The sequence below is a fragment of the Clinocottus analis genome, unplaced genomic scaffold (assembly GCF_023055335.1).
Source record: "Clinocottus analis isolate CAN_PGR_092001 unplaced genomic scaffold, fCliAna1.0.p SCAF_5, whole genome shotgun sequence".
In the NCBI taxonomy this organism is placed as follows: domain Eukaryota; kingdom Metazoa; phylum Chordata; class Actinopteri; order Perciformes; family Cottidae; genus Clinocottus; species Clinocottus analis.
This window is the reverse complement of record NW_027176207.1, coordinates 9,150,590-9,159,223: the sequence shown is the minus strand read 5'-3', so window position 1 is coordinate 9,159,223 and position 8,634 is coordinate 9,150,590.

Here is an 8,634-nt window from a genome sequence, read left to right as displayed (position 1 = left end):
CCTAACCTATGTAACCTGCATCAGACACACATTTAGACACTAAAGTGCTTGTGCTGCTAATTGTGTAGCTAGTTAAATATTTAGCTAGCGCTGGTTAGTTTCAGCCATCTGCAAACACTTTGCAGAATACAAATGACTCCTTCACTTTATCAATACATTACATTATGCATTTCGAACATACATCTATACTTGGATTGTATGGCTCACAGTTTGTATTATGCATCATGATGGTATTAATTACTTTCAGAAATGATTATGAAGAAATATGTTGTGCACTGAATTGTTGCAAACTGTAAACTCAAAACAGCATAACAGTAATAATGATAGCAAGCACGGTCTTAGATAACAGTCACACAAAGAAAGTCATCTCAAAATGCTTTAAACTAGATCTAAAGTTTCTCAATACTATGAGAGGAAATGATACATAATATACAATGTCCTCACAAACAGACTAACTGTGAAACAAACACTAGATGGTGCTATTTGATGACCAATATCAGAATCAGTCATATACTGGTCCAAAGGCACACTTAAGCTGTGGGACAGCCATCAATTTCTAAACTTTTATTATGTGTGTATGCAAAACATTCTAGAGGTTGTTTATTTTGTAAAGAGTTACAAACAGCATATTTGCAAAGACATCAGAAAATGATTATTGTACTATTGTTGTAATGCCTCAACATCCTGCTAACAGCCTAATGACTGGTTAGCTTGGTTGGCTTACTGGTTATGTTGGTTTTCACCTCATTAATGCATTTCCCTGCAGGGGTCACAGGGCAGTGGCAGCAAAGACCAACATCCCTGCAGGCCGCAGGTAGGTGCTCTTTCTAGATTGTAGTCACCATAAGGAACCATAAAAGTTAGAACATATGAGAAATATGAGTAGCTGCGCTGGTGATTTGCAAATTTAATGTTTGTTAATGAACAACTGATATTTGAAATGTAGTACATTTGTAATGTTATTGGCATGCTGCCATAGTATATGCAGGCTCTTTACATAAAGTTACGATTGATTACTCACTACATCTTAAATATCAGTTTAATAATTGATTAATTGGAGTGTAATTTGAGTTTAATCATTCTTGAAATATATAAGAACATTTAAAAAAAAATATGAACATAAAACGTAAGTACAAAATGTTTCTCTAAAAAATGATTTACTAATTTGTCATCATACTTCATTTACTGGATCCAGTTTGCCGAAACACACCTTCAAGATAGACAGCCACTGTGCCACATTTAAAATTGAATAACAACCCCTTTGTAAAAGTAATCGGAGCAGACATCGGCCGGTCATCGTTTCCAGTGAGAAAAGAGACTTTCCTGTCTCCCTCACTATATTTTAAGTCTAAAAACTGAAAAAGTACTGTGATTGAAGCGTTGTGTCCAAGATTGTCCAGGAGCTCTTTCTAGAACTTGTATCACTGCTTGAGAATATCTTGTTAACCACAGCTATAATTATTTCGCGGCTTGTCACTTTGTCAGTTTTAGATATTTGGTTGCAGGGAAACCGGTACAGTTGAGCCATGCAACTGCTGCGCAGAAGGATCTAGAATAGATCAGAGCCAATGTCTCTCAGCTGTGTTCTTCTATGGCACACACACTGAGAGAACATGGTGGCCTTTTTTACTTTCACCTGCATTAACTGACTTTTTTTGGCCACTTGGCGGCAGTACAACAAGCTTTAAATACAACACTGGCATGTTACATGTTGAGAGGGTGACTGTAACGAGCTTCGTTTGGAGTGAAATATTTCCTCTCCATTTAGATCTGTTTGCTAGATGCTCCCATGTTGCAAACTTTGTCTGCTGATCTGTAGTGCAAGTACAGTTTGTTTAGCAGAGCTTTTATGGCTGAAAACAGCTGCCTGCTGTGGCTGAAAGCGATATTGATCAGGGCAATGGGAGTAAATCAAAACAGTAGAATTCAATCGTAATAATAATTTTATCTGTTGTTAATATAACATATATTGATTAGAGAATGAGCAATTTGTCTTTACATTTTTTGTATGTATTTTTGTCAATGAACTAATACATTTTTTAAGTTGTTAGTAGCTTCTTTTGTCGTTTGTTTGACCAATTACCTTAAAATGAAATCTTTGATCTGTCATGATCTTTCAGAATTAGAAATTTACAGTATATAAGTATATATAAGTGCAACAGGCATTGTACTTGTTTATAATGCACTGTCTCTGTGATCCATTGTCCCACTGTTGCTCTCTCAGTAACCTATAGGCTGATGCTGTTTTCTTTGTTTTTACAAAATGTCAGTAACTACTGAGCTGTGCTGAATCAGCGCTGTTCATGCTTCTGTGAAGCAGATTGTAAAAAAGATTTTAAGGAAGCAATTTAGATTCAATGCCATGAGTGGAAAAATCAAGGATGAGCATCAGGCTGTTTGCTGACCTTTTAAAAAATGTAACTGCCCTGTGGCGTGTCTGCACAGAGGACATGATGTTGCACTCACATTACACCAGACATTGTACAATTTAAAGAGTCTCAATTTTACAATGTAAGATAATGTAGGTTTAGGATACATTGGCTGAATTAAGTGAAAATTCTCATTCATTCCAAATGTAAAGGCTACTTTCTGTAGTCGCTGTCAAATATGTATCTAGAGATGGCTCGAATCATTTTATATTGAAGGTTCTTTGTTATTACAGATTTAGGCGTTGAACAACGGCGCTAGTCATCCGGACCACTAATTGGGTTTGCCACAGCTGTCACGAGTTAGTGAGGCCACTACATATTCTCAAGATGGGCTAATCTGGCTTCTGAGTACAGGAACAGAAGGATGTGAACACTGCAGCAGTGCAGCCAACACAGACGCAGCCTGTTGGACACTTAGACAGAGATGCCATTTTTCTACCTAATAAAACTGGCAAGGGCATTTTCTGACCTTAACATTAAGTTAATGCAAATAAATAACGAGCTTTTTTGATATATGAAAACATCTTAGTTTAGCTTTGACCCCTGTAAGCACTATTTGGTCTTTCAGAGTATTAGGCAAGTGAGAGCTAGCAGGATCTCTTTGAGGCCAGCTTTTGCCCAACGGAGGTGTTGAGTAATGTTTCCAAAAGCCTGCATGGGCCCCCTTGCCTCGTTTTATAAAAACTAAGTTTCAACATCATCATGATCGGCATTCTTGTCTCGCTTGCCTGCTGGGCACACATAATGCTGGTCACTAATGCAGCCTAGTTTCTGAATGTAGTTGAGGAAATTCTTAATGCTGGTCAGCAACACATTTGTTATCACACAGCAGCTGTTGTTTTGTCATTGTATTTAACAGATGTTGACGAGCTCAGTGACTTTGTTGTATAGAACTACATTTTGCATTTCAGTGTTTCTCTGTAGCTTTGACTTTCAGTCAAAAAGAGCATGACATGTATGCTTTTCTAAATGCAAAGTAAGTAAGTAAAGTAAAATAGGTGATTTGAGAGCAACATCAGATCATTGTTATTATGTTGAATAACTTCAAGATAAACTAGAAAAACACCACTGATTTCATTTCACTTTGAGTCTCCATGTCAGTCTGTACAGACTACAGATATTATGCAGAAATAGCTGAGCGTCTGGTTCTGGGTTTTAATCTCTAGAACAGTTAACTTAGTTTGTACAAATGCTTCTGGTCATTCTGTCTAGAAAATATTTTGCTTAGTTGCTCAGAATAGTTTTTCTGTCTGAAAAAACAATTCTCACGGTGTCGCTCCACTTCAATTTTCTTGTTCATAGTTTGTTTTGTGATTTACAAGTAAAAAGAAAAAAGGGCTCTTCTTTGTACCCATAACTGCTCAAGAAACAGCAACTCCAGAGTCCTTCTCTATTCAGTCCTGGAACCGTTGGGGAGAGAGGGAGGAGAGGTGAAGGGAGGAGGAGGAGGAGGAGTAAGGTTGGAGTCCCACATAAGGAGAACCACTGGCAAAGGAGCTGTTTCATGCTAAGCTCCTCTGAGCTGTCTATGCCTCTCCGTTTGTATTCACTAGGAGTCAGCATGCACCTGTGTGTTTGAGCACTTACGGGTCTCTCCCACTGCTACGGCTTGTTTATCAATGCTGCCATGTTAGCAGCTCGTGCAGCAATCAGCAGGAGAGAAGCAGAGCTGGACCTGGTGGACCCCAAATAACATGAACGCATAGCAAAGGAATTGTGCTTGGAGAGTTCCTACCTCCATCTTAAGATGACACAATTTTGAGGAACAAACTTGCCCAGCTGGAATGAAGGACTGTCAACAAGTAGACTTGTGTGCAAAAGGGTGAGTTACTCACTAACAGCTGAAGTTACTCTAGTTTATGTGATTTTAGCTCGGATCAATATGAAAGTTTGTACCTACTGGATGCCCTTTAGCAAACTATACAATGCTTTTGCACTCATACAGCTGAGCTGTTATTTATTTATTTGTGAATGTGTGCACACACGCGTGCGTGGGGGCGTGTGTCGTGTTTGTTGGATTTTATGATGCATTGGCTGGTCTGTGGTTCATCTCTGGATTATACTCAGCTGCTCTGGTTCTCTGAGGGTATGTCTGCTTTTCTTTTGTTCATTTGTTTAGACATCTCACATGTCCAGAAATAAACACACGCACACACTTCCACACACAGGAAGCAACAGGGCTGTGTGATGTCTCCAGAACTGACAGACTTTACTTCTGCTGGTTCAAGCAACAGCAGCATACATGTATAAATATATTCATCAATATGTTTATTCACGTTATGGTAGCATGAAAAACATCTCATTCAGTCTGGATTGTTGGCGGTAGATTATCTCTCGGAAGTTCAACATTGTGGGTGAGTTTTCTTTGGCAAAACATACACATTGGATTTGTAACAAGAAAAAAACGTTTGCTATTTCTGGCAAGTCTGTTGCAGTAGCCATTCATTGTATTTGTGTTCTTTAAACTTGTTGCTTTATGTTGTTTCGCTTCGGACCCGCTATTCTAATGTAAATTGTATTAATTTATGCTTTAGTCCAAAGGACACAATGGATGAGTGCATGTGTTGTGTTGTGCATGATTAATGCAAAAGAGAAACATAAATGGTTAATAGGCAAACTTCTAACTGCGAGAAAAGTGTGGCAATTTGTTTAAAAGTGCAGTGCGTTTGTCGGCATCTTGAGGTGAGGTTCCAGATTGCAACCAACTGAAACTTTTTCTGTGTGCTGTATGCCATGCTATTCATGCCAATAGATCCCCCTGGTCTCGATTACGAGGAACCAAGTGGACCTGTGAAGATCTCTATTACAACAGGACAGCACGGACATGTTCTTTAACTCAGCATTAGTAATATTTCGCCATCGTAGCCTTCTGTTCATCTTTTGGGTTCCAGCCAGGATCTAAAGAAGATGTTGAAACAGAAAGGCAACACACCTCTGATATATTAATTGATTTAAATGGGGAACATGTAAGAATACAGTCATGGAGCAACATAAGCATTCATTTTAGTCGTGCCAAGTTTAACTCCAATGTTCACTATCTTCTTTAACTACGTTGTTGTCTCTGCAAACTCTTACGCTTACTAGATGTTATTTGTTGCACCAGATAGTTGTATTACATCAAAGTACATGATCAAATAAATTGACTTGATCATTTAACTAATTGTGAATATTCTATGCAAAGTACATTTTGCCCTCAATTATTAGCTTTGTTCCCACTGCAGCTCTGTGATAAACAGCCCATGTTGTGATATCTGGGATATGCAGATGGTCATGTTTACAGTTTATTTACATAACGTTCCAGTACATACCTGTGAGTGGCTGAGATATTAAATTATCTTAATCCTAACTGGATATATATATATATATATATATATATATATATATATATATATATATATATATATATATATATATATATATATATATATATAAAATACATTAGTTTCATATCATGTACAGTTTAAGGTTAGATATCCTGCAGGGTAACAGGTTAAAATAGCTCTCCTATTTTTTCACGGGTCTCTCAAGTGATTGCTACTCTTGGAAATACGGACTAACATTACTGCGGCACCATATTTAGTGACCTTGCTCACAATGTTGTGGGCTACAAACCTTGGAAGACTTAAAGCAGGAGACTAGATGTGGGTGTGTGCAGCAGGATGATGGAGTTACTTTAGACATTCTTTAAAACGTAAATCTGTGACAAACAGAAAGGGAGGTACTGGATAGGAGTAGCCTCGAAATATTTACAAAAGTGGTGGGGGTTATTGGGAGGAGAAAGGCATGTTTCAGGCTCTGCGTGCTTCACATTCTTAGCTGATGACCTCTATGGAAAATAACAACAGCCGGGCTTGAAGGTTACACAGAACGGCCAGTGCCTGGGGCTCGTTACTGGTACCAAACCTGCTGCTTGTAAGCTTAGTGCCGTTCTGTTCTGTAATCGTAGGATCTGTTAGGGGAGATATTGCAGAGTGATGATGAAAACATAGATTGTAGTTTATTTTATGTTTTTAACATGGAACAAATAAATACAAAAATGAACAATAAATATAGGAACGTCATTACAAATCTGTAAAAGCCAGTTGGAAAAAGTACACACTAACATAGTCCTGCCCCTTTTCCACAATTACACTGAATTAACTAAATATGAATCATATATACAACTCATAGACAACTACACCCATGCTATTATGTCAAACCCAAATATTTACCTATTGTCAATCTGATATAACTTACACAATTAAGTTATGTTTACGCCCACCTTTCCTCATGCCTATACCTCTTAAAAATATATCTTTGTATATCTACTTGATTAATTCAACTAAGTGCATCGCTTTGTCAATATGTGCTCTCTACAGAGGAGACAGAAATATATCACGGAGAATGAAGACGGTGTGAATTACAGAAATGTCTTTTCATGTTTCATTGCGGCGTGTCATCAGTATTGGATGGATCATTGCACTCAGGAAAATGGAGGGACTTAGGTTACTATCAAAGGCCAAATGAAGCTGAGGGCAGCTGAAAGGATGTGACAGAAAAACGTTTTCCTTGCTGTAACTGGCATGAGGCTTAGCGCTGAAAAGATGGTATCACTGTAGCCCTCGCACACCATTTCACTAAACTGTTTGGAGTACTGCCTAAACAAACCAAAGGTCAAAGCATTAGGGGCAGTGAAACCCTCCGCTTGACTGACTTTATGTAAAGATATCTCTTGATGAAGAATACCCTGTTCTCCTATAACAGAAGTCCATGCCACTGTCACGATGAGGCACCCATGCAATAAACTTCAGCCCAAATAGTAACATCAGATTTTAGAAATATGTGTGACAGAATAGCTTTACAAATGTCCTCTTCAGAATTCATCCAACCATTTCATATCATTTTGCCGTGAGCTGTTTGGAACAGATCCTGATAAAAAAAAATCTTCAGAACGTCACAGCTTTAATTTGCCGTCACGTGGATTGGAACTGTAAACTCACGAACACGTTGTAGTCACATCAGTGCTGATTGCTTGTTCATTATGTATTGATTTAAAGTTCAGATGTGCCTGAGAACCGACACCCCACATGCAGGTGTAAGGAATAAATGTGTATGTCTGTGCGTACAGCGCTCTGCTGCACACGCTTATCTGTGGTTACACATGGATGGGTGATACGAAGAGGAAGAATCAGTATTAGTATGGAGCCATATCCTTGTGTCAAGACAGGAGGTAGAGATGGCTGGCCTGAACCTGCTCGTTTTTTAAAGGTAGGACAGCCCCTCGTAAACGAAACAACTAATAAACTAACTCCTGGTGTGCCTGCCAGACCACACGCTCGCTGTCGGCTGTAAAATATGACCATGCTGTTTCCCCTTTTCTCTCCTCACTCGCTGCCCTTTTGACCCTATCTCATCTTCTTTTTTTCCCTCTCACTCTATCCCCTTACATTCAGCTTTTTTCTTTCTTTTCTGTCTGTTCCTTTTAGGCCTGTCGGCCTTTGACAAGTTGCCTCCTTCACACTCTTCCCTTTGTCTGGTTGCAGCATGTGGTAGTTATTGTCAGACGTTGAATATGTGGAAAGTGTAATAGTTGCCATACCTTAGCATACAGAAGCCTGCATTTTTGTGTTATACTGGAGAGCAGAGATGAATCTAAACCTTGGCTAAATATAATCGAGTAATTTGAACTCTGAATGAGAACTAAAGTACTGCATCCTTGAAGTCACTGTATAATGTCTTCAGTATGTAACGTTTATTCAGTCAAAATGGTGGCCAAAGGCAATGGATAGATTGCTTCCTGCTACTACTTTTTTTAAAAATGTTTTCACACTTGTCTTCATGCTGAAAAAGCTTGTACAAAGGAGGTTGACTTTTCTGTGTGATTTGAAAGAAAAATCTTGTCAGATTGTCATTTGAGTTACATTGTGATACTGACTCTGAGCTCCATTGCTTTTCCTGGAAATCAAACAAAACAACTTCTCACAAAAAAAGCTTGTGATGTTGCATGGAGCAGATACAAGTTGGACTTACAAATATGCTTATTGACTGGTTGTTGTTGTCTTTCTTTGGGAAAGATGGCATTGCTACTTGAAGCGTGCGTCCATACAGATCTCTCTCTGCTTCGTGGGGCCTCGCAGTGTCAGTCCCAGTGAACTGGTGGTTGCTTCTCAGAAATCTGCCTATTGACGACCAGAGAACAGGACCAAAATAAACAACATACTGTGAG